This window comes from Camelus bactrianus, chromosome 4 (genome assembly GCF_048773025.1).
Source record: "Camelus bactrianus isolate YW-2024 breed Bactrian camel chromosome 4, ASM4877302v1, whole genome shotgun sequence".
Classification (NCBI taxonomy): Eukaryota; Metazoa; Chordata; class Mammalia; order Artiodactyla; family Camelidae; genus Camelus; species Camelus bactrianus.
Window position 1 is genome coordinate 97,982,904 of NC_133542.1, and position 19,479 is coordinate 98,002,382.

The 19,479-nt window shown below is 40.4% G+C and overlaps 1 long non-coding RNA gene across 1 annotated transcript in view; it reads left to right on the forward strand.

Annotated features, from left to right (window-relative positions):
- LOC141577560 (uncharacterized) overlaps positions 1 to 17,551 on the forward strand; it is a 121,216-nt gene extending 103,665 nt beyond the window's left edge. The window contains exons 3-4 of the long non-coding RNA XR_012506815.1: positions 4,200 to 4,321; positions 16,472 to 17,551. This is a non-coding gene — a long non-coding RNA (uncharacterized LOC141577560). The remainder of the gene's footprint in view (positions 1 to 4,199; positions 4,322 to 16,471) is intronic.
- Positions 17,552 to 19,479: the final 1,928 nt, after the last annotated feature.

Genomic DNA, 19,479 nt, shown 5'->3' on the forward strand with positions numbered 1-19,479 from the left:
GAATATAGTTCTCTGTGCTATACAGAAGAAACTTGTTTATTTTATATATAGTAGTTTGTATCTGCAAATCTTGAACTCTCAATTTATCCCTTTTCCCCTCTTTTCCCCCTGGTAACTGTAAGTTTTTTTCCTATGACTGTGAATCTGTTTATGTTTTGTAAATAAGTTCATTTGTCTTTTTTAAGATTCCACATGTAAGTGATATCATATGATATTTTTCTTTCTCCGTCTGGCTTCCTTCACTTAGAATGACATTCTCCAGGTCCATCCATGTTGCTGCAAATGGCATTATTTTATTCTTTTTTATGGCTGAGTAGTATTCCATTGTATAAATATACCACGGCTTCTTTATCCAGTCACCTGTTGATGGACACTTAGGTTATTTCCATGTCTTGGCTATTGTATATAGTGCTGCTATGAACACTGGGGTGCAGGTGTCTTTTTGAATTAGGGTTACCTCTGGATATATGCCCAGGAGTGGGATTGCTGGGTCATGCAGTAAGTCTCTTTTTAGTCTTTTGAAGAATCCCCATACTGTTTTCCATAATGGCTGCACCAAACTCCATTCCCACCAGCAGTGTAAAATGGTTCCCTTTTCCCCACACACTCTCCAGCAGTTATCATTTGTAGACTTCTTAGTGACGGCCATTCTGACTGGTGTGAAGTGATACCTCCTGGTAGTTTTGACTTGCATTTCTCTGATAATTAGTGATATTGAGCATCTTTTCATATGCCCATTGGCCATTTGTATGTCTGCATTGGAGAATTGCTTGTTTAGGTCATCTGCCATGTTTGGATTGAGTTTGTTTGTTTGTTTTTGTTATTAAGTTTTATGAATTGTTTCTATATTATGGAAATTAAGCCCTTGTCTATCTTATCTTTTGCGAATACTTTCTCCCATTCCATAGGTTGTCATTTTGTTTTGCTCATGGTTTCCTTTGCTGTGGAAAAAGCTTATAAGTTTAGTTAGGTACCATTTGTTTATTTTTGCTTTTATTTCTATTGCCTGGGTAGACTGCCCTAGGAGAACATTGCTGAGATGTATGTCAGAGAGTGTTTTGCCTGTTTTCTTCTTAGAGGTTTATAGTGTCTTGTCCTTTATTTAAGTCTTTAAGCCTTTTTGAGTTTATTTTTGTGTATGGTATGAGGGAGTAGAATACATTTTTGCTCTAGCCCTACCTACCCTACCTTCCACAAGGATGCTCTGAACTCAGAATTAAGGTCTCAGTGAGATCCAGGTTCACCCAGAAGCTACCTTGGAGGAGAGGGATCCTGGGAAGGTGATCAAGGACTGGACCTGTCATCTGGAAAGCCCATCACCTAACTGTACTGCACATCATGATGCCACTTTGGCTTTCTCCTTTTTTTTTTCCTTAAAGGGAGGAAGGGGCAGCTGATTAGCTCCCAAATTCCTGGCGGTGTAGTTTTATCTCTGTCGTTCACCACCGCTCTGCCCTGGAGGCCCTTTATTTGACCCTCCTGTCTTCATATCTGGGTGCATCCTTCCTTCCTCACCCTGTTAGTCTTTAGTATTGGCTTCTTGTTAGCATTCCTGCTCTTCTACATTTTCTGCAATGTCACAGATGCTCAAAGCCTAGAAATGACTTTGCTTCCCTGTCGGTGGGGTTCTGGTTTATGGTCTCATCAATGAGAGGTTCTCACCTGATGTTTGGAAAGTGGACAAGGAATAACCAGCACTTCCCCAGCCATGGGAACAGGTGCCTGGACTTCCACTGGTGGCAGCCGTGGGGGTTGACAGTAGTTTTGGGGCGTCATCTGTGAGTCTGCAAGGCTGGTTCCCTGTGATTCTTGTCCACTCAGCTAGCTGAAACCTGGCAAAGGCTATCGTGACCTTTATTCTGCTTCCACCAGCCCCTCCAATTGTTCTGTGAGTCTCTGATACTTAGTATTAAGTTATTTTCTGTGTAAAATACTTGAGTGGCTGCTGTTTTCAAAACCAAAGTATGGTTGTTAAAGCAGCCAGCTTGTAGATAGCCTGTGACAAGACTGAATAGGAAGCCGCACTGGACACTGACTGGAGCAGATGTCCCCCGCGCTGTAGCTCATGATGGTGCTAGACCTCCCCCATCTCCAGCCTTGCAACTCAGGCGGCCACCAGGCAAGCGTGCTTGGCCTCTTCCCTACATGGAGACAAAGGAAACTGCTTCTTCTGCTTTTCCTAACAGCATCCCTCTCAGAAGTGTTACCATTTCCCCTCACTTAATAGGAAAGGAAACGGGGGTCAGGGAGTTTCAGTAGTAGAAAAGCTACCGAGAGGCAGAAGTCTGCTTTGCATCAGGTTTCCTGTGCCATTTTCACACACCTCTGAATTCTTGTCTAGAGCCGACCTCCTTCGGAGTCCCTTCAATGGAATTCTATTTCTCTATTTCCCTGTGGTATTTTGACTGTCATTATTTATTGTCAGATTTTAAAATTTGCTTTCTAGAAGACTTTCTAACTGAAAGAAAAAAACTGCAATGATAATAATAATATTAAAAAAGTGTCACTTATTAAGCAGTTACAAATGTCAGACACTGCTGTTTTAATTGCTCATTTAATCATGAAAATTGCTCATTTAATCACGAATGATCCAAGGAGTCATTCATTTTTATTATCTCTATTTGACAAAAATGAAAACTGAGACTCCCAGAGGTTTAGTCCAAAGTAATAGAGGTAGTTTATAGCAAACCCAGATTCCCACCCAGGTCTCTTTATCGCCAATGCTTCTGTCGATTCATTTAATAAATATTTTTCGAGCGCTCGGTGTGTGCTGGGCACTCCTCAGTCAGCGGTGGAGCCAGGCAAGGGAAGCGAGGACACACCCAGTCAGTGTGGAGCGGGAGATGAGAAGGTGGGGTGTGGAGTTCAGCGTGAAGAGCTTGTGGTGATTGACAAGTGCACACATCCCACCAAGAAGCTGTCACGATGATCTGAGAATAAAATACAGGTATTTTTCTTTGAATCTCTGTATATTGCTTTTTCAAAAAGCTACAAATTTGTCAGCATATAACTACCTGTTAAGTAGTTTGAAACTGTTTAGTAAATGGATCTGTGTGGCCTAGGGATGCTGTTAAAAAAATACTGATACTAAGGAAGCCATAAACTGAGAAAGTTTGAGAACCTTGGGCTACAGGTCAGAAGTGAAATAAATTTGAACTTTACTGATGTGGTCTTAAAATTTAACCAATTGCTCTAAAATTCAGGTTTCCTCCTTTCCTCACAGCACATCTCAGTCCTCATTAAATGTATGTGCTCTATGCTTTGCTTAAATATTCTCCTGAAAAAAAAAGTGATTCAGATAAACAGGGTTTTCTCATTAATAAAATGATGCATCTTCCAATTGCTATCACTAGTCTCACACAGCTTTTTCATTTTTCAAATCTTTATTAAAATGTCACTTCTATCAGGAAATTAATTATGAAAAGAGGAATTGAGTGATCGGAGCCATAATTTGAGAATGGACCAAGAATTACTTCTTCAGAGGATGCGCTGATCTTAATCCATCATTTTGTGCTGATGAGTCACGAGCCCCACCCACCCCTGGGGCTGCCCAGCAGAGGTACTGCAGGTCATCTAGAGCTTGGGCCTCACCCTTTGCCCACAGGCAGCCCAGGTTTTGAGCAAAGGCCCCACATTCATGTGCCACCAGTGATGGTATAAAATTGTCTCTCTAAAAATTCAGAACCTATTTACTTCTTTAAGGAACTTGTGCAGTATAGTATTTAGCATTATTTTTTTCTAAGAGGTAAATTACTTTATGTTGACCTGAATTTATACACTTGCTGGTCAGTGATTTCTGTGTTCAGGTCCATTGTGAGTATTCTGATGTCATTCTCACAGAAATTCCTCACAGTTTACGAACCAGTGGAGTCTTGTTAGAAGCAATCTCTGGACACTCATTTTAAACTAAATATAACTGCATTTGCGGATGTTGCTTTTTTAAAAAAACATTGTTTGTGGTATCCTTCCCAAACCCCTGAATCCTTCCTTGATCTCAGAGCATTTTAATAAGCTCCCAAGATGGTAAAGAATAGAGACTTTCTTTTCATAAGGTAGAAAACAGAGGTGCCCAGAAATTTAATCAAGTAGTTATGGGAACAGCATTAGACCTGGCTCAAGTCACATATCAATGTGGCGTATTTATTTTCAAGTCTCAGTATAAACATCATTTCTTTAATGAAGCTTTCATTTGTCCACAGACCTGTGAAGCACATTCTGTTTCACACTCTCATGGCACTCATTCTGTGGAAGCACCCGGCGTTGAACGGGGACTCTAGTGCGGTGGCTTCTTCCCCGGCAGACTTCCAGTCTTCTTGGCTAAGTAACCATGCTTTTTTTGATTTCTTGTACCTGTATCTTCAGCATGTAGCACCCTGCCTGGTGCTTGATAAACATTATAGAATGAGGGAAGGGAGGAAAGAAGGGAGGAAGGCAGGAAAGAACAAAAGAGAAAGAAATTAAGGGGACAGATGGGTCCAAAAGTTACTTGTTGAAACCCGTGACCACAGTAATTAGAGGGACCCAGGCCTCTGCTTTTAAAGTGTTACTTTTCTAATGATAACAGTAGACCTTGCATGTCAAAGGAATAGCCCTGCTAATGGTACCTCCTTGCCAAGCTCTATAGATGAAAAATAAGGGGAAAGGCTTAAGCAGCAATTGTGAATATCCACTAGTCTTTGTATAAAACTTATTACTGTTTCCTCACAATAAAATATAGGAGGAACAGAATGATGGCAAAGGCTCATCTCAGGGAAAAAAGCAGGCAGGTGGCTCTGATGACCGAAGAACTCACTGCCAACAGCTCTGAAAAGAAGGAGCAAAGCACAGACAATGTGGTTCAAAGACTCTGAATTGTACTGGATCATTCTTTCCCACCTTCTTTGTCAACTGGTCACAATCAGTCCCCCTAGCCTTTCCTCCTCAGAATGCAAGCTCTGGAAACCAGGGAGCATGGTTTTAACCTTGCATGACTTTTATTTCCCTTGGATAAACACCCTCCTTTCATCAAAAGCTGCTTAAATCAGAGGAGCTCTCATGTCTGCTCCCATTTCTCTCATGTGTGAGTTGAACGGATATCTGGGTTTAATGCTGTGACCATCAGCACAGGCTCCTGAACGAGCTAATGGCTACCTGGGTGTGCATGTCCAATAGGCCAGGGGCATCACTTTGATTTATTGACCTGGTCTGGCGACCACCCTGTCATCTCTAAAATGCCCACCACTTGTCAGAGGGCTCCTGGGGAGGGAGTGTGACTGGCTTCTTGTGAAATCATTGATGCCTCTTGGAAAAGCAAGTAAACCTTGTGCCGGGCTCCATCGCCTCACCTGAATGGGCAAGGTCGGTAACTTCACTGTCACCACAGCATAAATAATTCAGATTGGGGGGATGAATTTATTGAATTTTAAAAGAAAGGAAAACCATAGATTCGCAGTCTTTGCTTGTTAATTTAAGGTGTCATGGCAGCCCCGGACGTCCAGAGCACTGGACTTCTGCTTTGGCTTTGCACGCACAATGGCAGTTAGTCAGTGAGCTAGGAAACAAATTCTTCAGAGGCAGACGACAGTGAGTTAGACGCCTACCAAAGCATGTTTTGAAGAGGGATTCGTGAGTGTATTCCATATTGGAAGGACATTGGAGGGCCTTGAAAACTGACACAGAGGAGGCCCCTGAGCGATGATCAGTCTGCACTGAGACCAGTTCTGAAGAGAGTTAGCAGAGTGTAAACTCCTCCAGGGCAAGAGCTGAATTTCACTTCCCTTTGTTTCTTCACTGCTGTCTTCTCCTCACCACCCCCGGGGTAGCTTCTACCTGCTTGTAGGCCAGATTCCTCACTGTCAGGTACATGGGGGTGCAGTTTATACCTGATGCCCGTTACTCTTTACCACTCACTGACTTCACCACAGCCTCCTGTGAACTTGCCTTCAAGGAAACTGCCCTCAAAACTCAGTCTCTTTACAACGAAAATTATTCATCATTATCTTATTTAATTACTAAATTTAATGGTCTGAACTAAGTCTTCATCCTTTTTTTTTGCCCTACTCTAGAAGTGAACATCTGACCACCAAGATTTCTTCAAACTTTCTCCTCCATTGGCTTCTGATGCACTGTGTTATCTGAGGTCCTCTATCCTATCCTCTCCTTGACCCCTCTTTCCTCCTGTGCATCATGGAACTGCACATCCTACACACTTCTCTATCTTTACTGTCTTGGAGAGTGGACCCTTAGATTTTCATCCCTATATCTGACTGTTTTTTTTTAGTAATGATTCACCCAAGTCAAGTGAGGTCCAAGAGTATGTCTATTTTAAAATCTCTTGATTCTTGTTACAAATCACTTTCTAGAAAGGTTATCTCAGTTTGTGTTTCCACTTCCAGGACATTAGGATACCCACTTTGTGGTGCCCACATCAATACAGAACGCTAGCTTTAAAGTATTTGATAATTTCTTAGGTGGGGTTAACAGTACAATGGTTAAGCACCTCAAAATGCTGCATGCTCTAAGCTGCTCCTGTGCTTTCTGCCCTTTTATGCTGGGCATCTCTGAGGAACTGTGAGGAGAGAGAAAGTGTCAGAGGGCCAAGAGGTCAGGGGACTGAAAAGGACAATGATCAGATTGGGCTTGGTTCACAGCATAGTCTCGTGCTGCTGGGGACTGACCCCCTTTTATGACCCATGTAGACCTGTGAGTCCTGAAATTAGGTGCAGAGAGTGGGAGTGAGTCTATTTCCCACACCTTCCTTATTGAGTTTGGACTGGATCTAGTCAAGAAATAGTTTAAGAAGCGTTATTCATTATTTCCTCATTAGTAATGCAGTGTGTAGAAATTCTGCCTAGATTTGAGTGGGTTTTCCCTATATTTAACATATAAAGCTACTGCCATTATTGGTGATTTTATACATCTTCATGAAAGCTGGGACTAGACATACCAACCATATACAGCCTCCTGCCATGAAAACCTGGAAATAATTCTCAGTATCCCTTAGTTTGCTTCAGAAATATCACCGGCACAAACATTTTATGAAAAGTACAGTCTTCTTACAAAAGGATTTACGAAGACAAATAAGACCCATACTCTGGGAAGCTCTTAATTCAGAAAGATACATGTGCCCCAAGGTTCATAGCAGCACTATTTACAATAGCCAAGACATGGAAACAGCCTAAATGTCCATCAACAGATGACTGGATACAGAAGTTGTAGTATATACATATACACACACACAATGGAATACTACTCAGCCATAAAAAAGAATAAAATAATGCCATTTGCAGTAACATGGATGCACCTAGAGATCATCATACTAAGTGAAGTAAGCCAGAAAGACAAAGAAAAATACCATATGATATCACTTATGTGTAGAGTCTAAAATAAATGAGACAAATGAACTTGTTTATGAAACAGAAACAAACTCACAGACATAGAAAACAAAATTGTGGACACCAGGGGAGTACAGTGGGGGGTGGAGAGCTAAATTGGGAGTTTGAGATTTGCAGATACTAGCTACTATATATAACATAGATAAACAGTAAGGCCCTACCGTATAGCACAGGGAACTATATTCAATACCTTGTAATAGCCTATAGTGAAAAAGACTATGAAAAGGGATATATACACATAGGTATAAGTGAATCACTGTGTTGTGCACCAGAAACTAACACAACATTGTAAACTGACTATACGTCAATAAAAAAAGAATGAAAAAGGACCCATACTCTGCTTTCAAGTAGCCCATTTACCCAGTTAAAGAGGTAAAACAAATATCACTGTGACTAAGTCCCGGACGTGACTGAAAGCCAAGTGCCACTCGGTTAAACAAACAAGAACATGAATGAATATTAGAGGAATCATTGGGAAGGAAAATGTATAATCTGATGGAAATGGGCCAAGTTTCACAAATAATGTGGCATTTGATATAGACAAAGAGGGATGGGCATGGTTTTTACAAGTAGAATGAAAGTCTGATTTGGGGAGGAGAGGCAGCATTTTGAATTGAAGAAATTGTGCGTGAGCAAAGGTTAATGCACGGAGGAAAGCTTCTTCTCTAGAGGGGTGGGTTCATGTCCCAACTGTGGATGTTACATGTCAAGATGGTGAGACTCTATTTTTCATTAAGTAGCCAATGGGTGCCCTCTGAGAGCCCCTGAAGGAGGAACATACTTGATGCTGAATTTTATTGTGAAATAATATTCAGCCCTGTGAAGTCTAGATTAGAATAAAGAATGGGAGTTTGATGCCCGGTGAGAAGGCTGTTATTCCATTAGTCTAGGGAGGGGGTCAAGTATCCCTGAGACAGGGAGGCAGGAATAAGACACATGAGGAAAGAGACGCAGAGGGGCCTGATGGAAATAAAAGTGAATGACTTGGCACATAATTAAATTTGGGACGAGGGGATAGACTTCAAGTCCAGATGCCCAGGAGACTATTTAAATTATGGTGTTATTAATGGATAATGAATTCAGAGAAGGAAATGATGTAGGAAAAGAAGTGAGTTTGAATTTGAATGCATCTGTCCATTTTCATTCATTTTTTTGCTAAGCAGGCAGTGGAAGGTTTGGGAAGTAGGAGAGAAAAATTAGGTGGACACATCTAGGAACAATTAGCATGGTGACCTTGGGATGAGCACAGGACCGAAGGTGAGTGAATCAGATTCCTTCCTGAGGAACAGAAGAAAGAGGGGAGTGCCAGTCCTGCTTGGCTGACAGCCGTGTGCCCTGCAATGTGGAGCAGGGTGATCTGAGATCAGAGGGAGGAATGAAGGCGAGGGAGAGAGAGAGTCTTGGTGGTGCTGGAGTCCCTAAGAAATGACTGCATCCCTTTCCATCGTTACTTGAGCCTTATAATAAGTTTATCCCTATTCCTAAACTAGTTTGAAGAGAATTGCTGTGATTTGTGACCACAGGCATCCTGACTATTAACACTATTAAAAAGTCAGAACTTGTCATCAGACATTTCACTTCCATTTTCAGTGTGCTGGAGGATTTATTCTCTCATTCATTGAACATTTAATAAGCCCCTGCTCTGACCTGGGCATTATGATGGTCTCTGAAGATAAATTGGATATTGAATTGGAGAGAGGACTGAATGGAGCAGGAAGGCTTTGAAGTATGTCTGGCCCCAAAGTCAAGAGAAACCCCAATTTATGAATGGGTGAAATTCCAAGTACCCTTCTGTAAATTGGCTGTTTGACAGTTAGAAGAGATTAGTCCCCAGAAACCTCATTGTGAACGGTGGCGATGTGCCCGGGAGAGCTGGGGGAAGCCCACTTCCTACCCATCCAGTGGGACAAAATAGACATGAAAACAATAGTGTGATCACAGACATAGCATGTTTTTCGAAAAAGCTCATGTGGGACACCATCTGAGGACACCAGGCATAGGTCAGACTTGGGTGGATTCTCATGAGGCAGCCGTAGCATGTGGAACACGGTTGTTAAAGTTCACGATGTGTGAGAACAGACAAGAGCAACTTGGTGGTGACAGAGCCTCCTAGGCCTCCCGGCTGTGAGGAGAAAGGGGAGTTCTTTTGGCCCTGGCATGCAGTTGAGTTCTTAGTTACAGTTCTGTGAAGGATGGTTGTAAGTCAGGCATTTCCGCATGAGGCATATATGTCAGATAGGCGCAGTTAAATTTCTACTGTCTGTGCGATAAGGACAAACCTCATGATAACATAATTGTGAGGTTTTGTGTTCTGAAATAAAATATAAATGAAAGAGATAAAGATTACACATGTTCACTGAGATACTTATTTCATTCATGCATTCACGTACGCATTTCACAAGTCTTCATTAAGTCCTTCCATACCTTTCGTATGTTCAGCAAAATGCCACACCCTGAGGATACAGAAGTAAGTAAACTTGGGAACTCCTAGTCTAATAATTAGACTAGTTAAAAAAAAACAGGAAAAAATTATTGGAGCACAGAAGTCCTTAACACAGTTGTGGATTCTTCTAAGATGGTCCTTCTTTTTTCTCCATAGCATGCACTTCTCCCAGACATAAGGCATATATTTATTTCTTGTTTATTTGGCTTTTCTCACTTGAATGTAAATCCCATGGGGCAGGAAAAAAAATGAAATTGGGCCTTCCCAGATGTTTACAGGAAAAAGTATAAAGAATGAGTACCATTAACGAGCCTGTTAAGGACAGCATGGGCAAAGGCAGGGATGAAAAACGACATCTCAAGTGGTTTTGTCACAGGCTCCTTGCTGGAAGAGCACTAATATGATAATAAGAAATGTAAATAATAAGGAAAATATTACTATAGGGCCGGTGATATGCAAGACGTCGCTGTGAGCATTTTGGGTTCATCAACATGTGCAGCCTTCACAAGCCTGGGCGGGGGCACTAGTATGGTTGCTGTGTTACAGGAGAGGACACTGAGGTACAGAGAGACTCTCAGCATCTTGCCAAAGAGCATATGACTGGTGGGGACTGGAGTCAAGATTTGAACCCAGACAGGCTGGTGGGAAATTAGGTTGGAAAGGTCAGACAGGGACCAGATCAAAAAAGTCAGCATAAGAAATGGAGATTTTTCTTGGAGACAGTGGGGAACCTCTGAAGAGGGGTTTCTGAAGGGGTTCGGACTGATCAGATTGGGATTTTAGAAAGAGTGCTCCAGAGAGAGCTGGAAAGAGGGAGGGAAGAGAAGAGGTTATGGCAGCAATTCGTGGGGAATTGAGTCTGAATTAGAACTACAGCAGCAGGTAGAGAAGAGTCAAAATTACTGAGGAAATGTAAGCCATGAGGAAGATGAAATATTTTGCCAATTTACACCCCTTGTAGCAAGGTTTGAGGCTGGCTGTTGCACTGCCATGTCGCCCGCACTGAATGATTCTATAATTTTAAATTCTTTCCAGTTGAATAGACAAACACATCAGTGTTGTTTCTGTTTTCCTTTCTTTGCTTGTTGAAGATATTTTTTCATGCTTAGAGGCCATATGTATCTTATATATACAAAATGTATTTTGTCTATTTTTTCTTCCATAATGCATTTTTTAATTGATTTCTAAAGTCTCTGATATCCTTTTATATGATTCAACACTGCTCAGGTAGAGCCAGCGAGGACAATGGTAGGGAGTTAGGGTAGAAACAAAGACTGAAACACATGCCAAATGCTGCAATATGTAGTGGAGAGTGAGCTGGCTCTTTAAATAGCAGCAGGAAATTGTGTGTAAGGCAAGGCACATAATACACATCATGGAGGGAATAAGAGCTTTTGTAAGAGGATGGAAAAAAAATCAATGATCTAGAATTGGCACAGGACTTCAGGAAGAACTCCAGGTGCACCCTTTTGCCCTGCAGCACGTAAGTCAAAGGAAAATGATCAGTCCCTTGAGGGGAGAAGCAGCTGTCATGTAAGGCCAGATGGTAAAGAGAGAGTTCAGGGAAGGTGTATGAATTAGCCATTGCTGTATAACAAAGAACTCCAAACTCTCAGAGTGTGTAAGCATTTATTTAACTTATGTGTCTGTGGTATATGGGGTTGGCTGAACTAGGCTGGACCTGGTTTGGTCAACTCATCTAGGGCATCTTCATGTTGTATGGCAATCATCCTCCCCTGGGGCCATTGGGCTAACCTGGGCATGTTCTTCTTCCGTCAGTACAGGTCCCGTTGTTCAGGGCCGGTCACGTGGCCAAGCCCAACATCAATGGAGTGGGGAAGTGTAATTTTCCCATGAAAGTAGAAGAAAGCAGTGGATGATCTGTGACAGGAGTGGAGTTTACTTTATGGTCAGTTGTAGTTCTGGAGAATACAGGCAAAGTGAGGGACATCAAGGAGGTTCAGAGGTGGGCAGAGCATGAAGAAAGATGATGTACCAAGCAGAATAAAGAGAATGATTCAGAGCGGCTTGAATTTTGCAGAGTGTCCAGCATGGGTTGTGGAAGAGAGCAGTGCCTGGGGTTAGCTGGGCTGAAGACATCTATCGGAACTCTGGTGGAAAGTTGTTTGGAGAACTTGTTTTAGGCGATGTCCCAAATTCCCAGAGAAATGTTAACCGATAGTGAAACATCAGTTATACTGATAAGATTTCATAGTCGTACTCCTTTGAGATTTCAGTCCGGCTCCCCAAGTGTCTGCTCCCCATCATGCATGGACTGTTTAACAGTATCTGTCTCTTTTAACTCAAGCCAGGTAGCTGAGGTCCCAACTGAGGGGAAGGTTGGGTCCGCCTATAGGATAACTTCTATCACTACCTCATTTGATTAAGTCCATGTGAATTCTGGTTATGCTTTGAATAGCATCCAAGTATTTTATTTGGCAATTAGTTAAATCCTATTTACCACCTAATTTTTAACAGGAAATAAAGAGACTTCTTGAAATATTTTACTTGGTAATTCTTGCTTTGATTTATAAGGAATCTTAACACAGGTGTGAATTGCTAAAAAAAAAAAACTTTTAAGATGGAAAGTACACACCTGGGAACTTTTTGGCTCAACGCATTTGCAGCCCTGAGACTGCCAGGATTCTTCGCTGTGAAAGTCCTCCAAGGATTCGCCTATTCCTGTTCTCCCCGGGCCACACATAAATATTAATTACCCTTAAATACAGCCCATTTTCTCCCATCGACAATGAAAAATTTAAAATGCCAGGATAGCGTGAGAGAAACTCGAATCTAAATAATTATTACCTGGTGCTGTTTGTTCCCGGCAGAGGGGTTAGAATGGGAGCTTCTGACAGAGGGGGACTGTGTGCAGGCACGGTCTGTGGATGATAATTACAAAATGCCAGAAGGAGAGTCTTGAATTTTTCAAGACGCTTTAATGACTCCCAGGACATTGGGGTAAAGCCACATGGATCTCGCTGAGAGAATATAAACTCAGCATTACAGAAAAATTGTCTGGTTAGAATGTAGAACAGGAATAGATTCTAAACATTCAGTCTGCATTGTTTGGATGGTCGATGGGGAGTTTAATTTTATGAAATGTGGTTTTTTCATCTTTCCACTTGGCAGAATGGGACCTGAAGGGGTGGAGAAAGTGGAAGAACAGAATTATATCATTTGAATTATATTTATAAAGACCACTGACCTACTTCATCCTTCTTTTTCTGAGGATAAAGGCATAGACATGACGTCCTGAAAGCATGTGAGATCAGTTGGAATAAATTAAGCTGTGAAGACAATAAGAATGTAATAGAAAAGCACAATCTGTGTTATTTAAATCATTCGAAGAATGCTAAAGAAATCATAACTAAGGTCTCTATGACACATAACGATAATGTGTGAGATAGTAAACCTGTGTGGTCTTTAAAAGAAATTCTTTAAACAAAAGTAATGAAAATATTGTGTAAACTGTTGGAAAGATATAAAAATGTAAGGACTTAAATAATAATTAAACTTCAGAAATAAGCAGTTAAAATTATATTATTTCCTAATATTTTTGTTTTTAACTACGGTAGACTGATTATAAAAGCAATCGGAATTCCTCATAGAGCATTTATACCAAATATAATATAGTCTGAAATAAACATCATCAACTTTACTTTTTTTTAAGATTTTTTATTGATTTATAATCATTTTACAATGTTGTGTCAAATTCCAGTGTAGAGCACAATTTTTCAGTTATACATGAACATATATATATATTCATTGTCACCTTTTTTCTCCATGAGCTACCACAAGATCTTGTGTATATTTCCCTGTGGTACACAATATAATCTTGTTTATCTGTTCTACAGTTTTGAAATCCCGTCTATCCCTTCCCACCCTCTGCCCCCCATCAACTTTACTTTTGTTCACTTCATGAAATACTACATTTTTCAAGGTTTGAGAATTTCATTCTGCATTATATTTAAATATTTTGAATTAAAAAAGTGAGTCAATGATTTAGAGATGCTTGTATTCAGTGCAGGATGTTAGGAGACTGACTTTGTATATCCTTAGTCTGTATCAAAACTCTTCATCTTATGACAACACTGAATTATTTGGCATGGTATTACTGTTGAGTTTTAAGGAACTGAATTTTCATAAAACATGACTAATCTTCATTTTTTAAAAAAATTAATATTATTTGGAACATAAATGTTCATGATTCATCTTTTCATTGAGTATATAATATTATTTTTCTATTTAATGCTTTTTAAATTAAATTCTGTTTTCTCTGATATTAACACTGCTACATGAATGACAGCAAAGAAGCTTTATCTTTTTTTAATTTAGCAAGAATATTTTTGCTTATCATTTGACATTTTTGTTCCACAGCTAGAGGTAGTTTTCTTACAATCATCAACATTTATAAATTAATTTGACACATTATAGGAGTACGTTTCATTTTTAAAGGAGGGAATAACTTAAGTATTTAATTTATTACTATCAATGCTATATTTGATCTTATTTCTGTTATTTCACGTAATATTTTTTGATTCTATACATTCTTGTTTTATCGTGTTTCCCACATTTTCTTTGCTTGAAAGTTTTCTTGTTTCTAATAGGTATAGTCTGTCAACATTTCATAAAAAAAGTAGAAAATAAAGTGGCTTTTGATATAAAATTGTTAGAATTTCTAGAGAAGCAAATGCTAGCCTGGGAATCCAAGAATGACTGGTGAACTGACCCATCAAAGGACCTACTGTCTCTGAAATCATCTTGGGAGCACTGAGTTTGAGAATATGGTGCTTGAGCTGATATCCACCATGTAGGAAGCTGGACTCAGGAAACTACCAGTGCCCTTCCCCCTGCCACCGCCACCACCTCCATATCACCTGGGAAACTGGAGGCTGGGTGCTGGTGTGCTGATGCAGGAAAACCTTAGCTCTCCACAACACTGCTTGCCAATAGCTTACATAGAAAAAGAGGCCCCGGAGAGCTTCTAATTCTCTTCCACTTTCCAAAGTTTCTGTGCTCTTACTTGATTGGTGAGAGCTACTTTTCACCCCAAACCTTACCTGTGAAGGATTCTGGACATGCCCTCTAGGCTCTGTGTAGGGAGGTCCCATAGAGGGAAGGCGGGGTAGAAGGGAAGCCGGCCAGTCCACAGTATCTATTCTAAGGTAGCTATGTTCTAGTTGTAGTCCTGTTTGAATTTGAATCTTATTTAAATTATTTATAATTTTCCTGTTTTATGAAATCAGTCTTAAACTCTAATTCTATAGTTGCGAGAGGTAAGTGGAAGTTCTCAGGCTTGTTTATACATAAGTTATTGCTTTCTAATCATTACATTTTATATTTTATACAAATATATGAAACAGAATTTAATATTATATGTGCATATATAAATATGTAATTATAAATATAAATTATATGTATCTTAAAATGACTGATTAACATTTGCTTGTAAGTTGATAGGCCTATCTATTATCAGAGCCATCTTCCATTTTATGATTGATATTCTGAATTTTTTCTTAGGTGTTTTAATGAAAAGTTTTTTAAAAAAATGTATCTGAGAGATCTGTGTCTATCCAAAATCATAATTTATTGCCTTAAGGATGTGTAATACACTATAACAACACATTCCCTCCCCAACATATCATTCTTGTAACTTAAAGCTATTTCTCAATCTTAGAAATTTTGGGGGCAATCTTAGAAATTATTATGAGATGTTAAAATCTGGACAATTTCCCCAAAGTAGCTTAAAGCAGAGAGATGTGGACCTTGTGGGGTTTTCCTCAAAATCATCATGAGCTGGCATCATCCTTTACAATATCTTTAATGTCAGTAAATATGCTCTATAAATAATCCAATTGCCTGATATTTAAATCAACTCAGTAAATGTTAATTGTGTCCCTAAGATATTCTAGGATGGTAATGGGCTCTGGGCCTTCAACAGAGAATGCCTTGCCCCACCCCCATGGAGTCAGGATCTAGTATGCTGTACAAATGTAATGTAAATCAATACACACTAACAGAAAGGCAAAACAGAGAGGAGTGTCCTTAATTCTGCCTGGGGTTTAAGAATCAGGGCAGATTTCACAGAGGAGGCAACAGCTGACCAGAGTGCTCAGTTTCCTAGTTAAAACAGAGCCAAACAGAGGATGATCAGAACTATTGCTTTAATTAAAAAAAAAATCAGAATAAATGTGAAACACCTGGGATTTTTATTTCTGTTCAGAACTGTAGAAAAATAAGGGTGATGATGACGACAGTGGTGTTGATGGATGTTACCGGTTACCGACCCAGCATCTGGCTGGGTCCGCTTCCCCTTTCCTGGCTAGCACCTTAATTTTCCTTCTGCTGCTTAAGCCTCTTCTGAACTGTAGCAACCACGTGGTTTTGGAGGTTGACCCCAGCTCAGGTGTGAGCTGTAATTAATCTAAGTCAGTTAACAAGATCCCATCCCCCTGCCAGTGATTGGCTTAAGAACCCAAACCTGTAGTAAACAGAGTGGGGCGTTCTCTGTTCGCAGAGATAGGTTCAGGAGAGGGCACGAGACTATATTTGGGCCAATGAAATGTAAGGGCAGTTTTGAAAAGGGGATTCTGGGAAACTTTTCCTTATTCTTAGAGGAAAACCTTAGGGGGGCTCTCTGTTGCTGGCCTAGGAATACGGCCGTCATCTGATTCCCAGCCTGAAGATGAAGCTGGTTACTCAGAAACGTTCCTCACCCCTCCTCCTGCTCCAGGAATCACAGGGCAGTGGAGACAGATCCGTCGAGTGAACTAAATTTGAAAACCTGCCTGACTTATGGATTTCCAGGTATGAGAGTCTATAAATGGTCTAATTGTTCAAACCAGCTTTACTTGAGTTTTCCATCACTTGTTATCAAAAATGTGTCCATTTAATCACAGCTGAGAATAAAGAGCTTGCCTAAGAATTAAGATAAAATAATGTGACAATCTTTAAAAAGAAAAGAAAAAAAAGTAGGCAAGGGTGAAACCAGAGAACTGAAAATATTACAAAGCTAAGATAAACGAGAATAAAAAAGTCTACCTAGAATATAATTAAAAGTTACAAATTAGGCAAAGATTCCTAAAATTGGGCAGAATTCACTAACTATTGAAAAACCATAAAAAATGTTTTAGTGTATGGGAAAGCTCTTACAGATTGAAGGGAGCAACTGATAGGCACGTTACTTTAGGAGTGATGGAGATTTAATATACAGGATTTTCGTCAAAGGATAGGTAACAGAAATTTCCGTGCAAGTCTTTAAGACAACACATTCCTGGGTTCAACCCCAGTAATTCTGATAAGGCAGGTGTGACCGAGTCCCTGGCACACACAGTTTTATGGACTGTTCTCAGGATGACACAGGTTTGGATCTCAGTGTGACTGCCTGCATCTGTTTCTCCCTGTTGTCTCTTTCCACGTGTGCCTCTCGGAGTTGCCTGCATCACGCTGTCCCCCTGGGCATGCTTTTGCCTCTCTGCACGTGGCTCTTCGTGCCTGTGTGTCTGCTTCTCTGAACCTTCCTGTTTCTGTCTCATTGTCCCTCTGCATATGCTGTATCTCTTCTCCGTCTCTCTGTATGTGTAGCATATCTGTGTGTTTGTATGGTTGTGTCTCTTGTATCTCAGTGTGCTCCCTCTTTGGATCCCCTTGTGTATCTGTGTAGACTTTTCTCTGTGTTACTTGCATGTCTTTCTGTGTGAGTCTCTCTTTATAGGTATCTCTTTCCTTTGTATCTTTTTTTCCTGCCACTTAAGTGAGAGCAGACACAAACTTAGTCGTGCCTATTAAAAAATATATATATATATATATATAAATATATATATATAAATACATATATTTGGATGTGGATATATATATAAGTCACATCCAAATTCCCGGGAGTTGAGTGACCGATACTCCTTGAGGAGGCTCGGTCAGCCAGTAGGAGTCCTCCCCCTCTCCCCCACCTCACCACGCTTCAGCGAGGTGAGATCACTGGGCGCTGGGAGAACCTGTGTCTGCGTGAATGACGATGAACTCACAGCATCATTCACACCTGTTCAGCCCTTGTCTCAAACTCGCACAACAACAGACAGAAAACTCCCAACACTGAGGGCAGACTTGGTACTCATTTCAGTGGTCCTAATCGTAAAATACTACTACTTGCATGCAAATATCACATAGTCAGGTCACTTCTAAGTCCTTATTGGCTCTTGTGCTCACACAGATTTCCAGGGCGGGGCCATCGAGCACAGCCACGCCTTGTCCAGCAAGGACACCTGCAGCTTCCTCTGCAGAGCACGTCTGTGCAGCACTCACTTCGCAGTTTGGCCGGCAGCACCCCTCCTGCCCTGTCTCGCTACTCTCTGCCTTCTCCTTCATGAGTTCCTGACTTGGATACCTGTCATGTCCCAGTCTGGACATTACATGGATTCTTCCTCCTTAGTTCCTCTCAGGAGAGCTCCCAGCTTGGGATCACTCAATCACCTTCTGCTTCTGCAGGTCAGATCTCTCCTCCTCCCTGACCACCCTTTTCTTTGGAAAAATTTCCAATCCAAACACCCTGTCTCCATTTCCTTATGAATAGTCCCATAGTATTTTCTGATAAAATACAGTTCTGGTATTTCCTAAGGTAGTTTTTAAATATACAAGCCCCAAATAGGTTTGGTGAGTCAGATAATAAGGGATGACAGCCATCCTTAGATCTCTGGAAGGGAAGGGACTAAAGCCCAGGTTCCACCCTCTGTGCCGGCTGTGTGGCCTCGGAGGGGCTACTTCTCCAGGCTGTTACTGTCCACGAGGAAAGTGGGGAATTGGATCTTATCATTGCTAAGATGTGGTTGGTCATAAAGTTTTCTAGTCATCATAGAAACAAATTTTCACTGAAATAAAAACATGTATTACCATTCAACCTATGACACTTAAGGAATTAAAAACCATTGTCTTTCATGCTCACATTCCAATCAATCAAAAGTTAGTTTACTTTCTCAAAATAAAGTTGCACTTGTGTTTTGCACATAATTCCTAATTTGGTTTAGTTCATGTTTTCTAATTTAGACTTTTGTAAAACTTCTACTGAAGAATAATCCAATGGACTAGAAGTCATTTCACTGCTAAGAGGCAGAATCAGTCCTTAATTTCATCTCTCATCATGAATTCCAACAACTTAGTTTACATTCATTCATTTACAGTACATTCGGTGCCTCTTTTCACACTTGAGAAGTTTGAATCTAACATATTTAAACTGGTACGAATGTACTGAGATCAAATGCAGTATTTGGCTTTTTAATCCCCAAACAACAATGCTGTTTAAGACAATGGGACCTCAAGTACATTAATGCCTTTTGGTTCTCTCATTTTCCTGAAAATGAACTTGGAATCTTCTTGGCAGTAGAGAATGCTACACCTTCATGCTTTTAGAAAATATGAGTTCTGTCCAAGATCATAGCCAAATAATGTAGTAAACAAATTGTAGAAACCAGAAAGTAAAATGAATACAAAACAGTTGGTTAATTGACACGTGAACAGGGAGAGGCGTAGAATGTTGACGTTGAAATTATTTCAATGGGCGTATCCAAGAACATACATTTCAGATTCTGAGATAATTTTTAAAAGACTTCTGGCTTCAGAGATTTCCACCATGCACAAAAAGCTGCTGGTGCTATTATTAGCTAAGTCGTA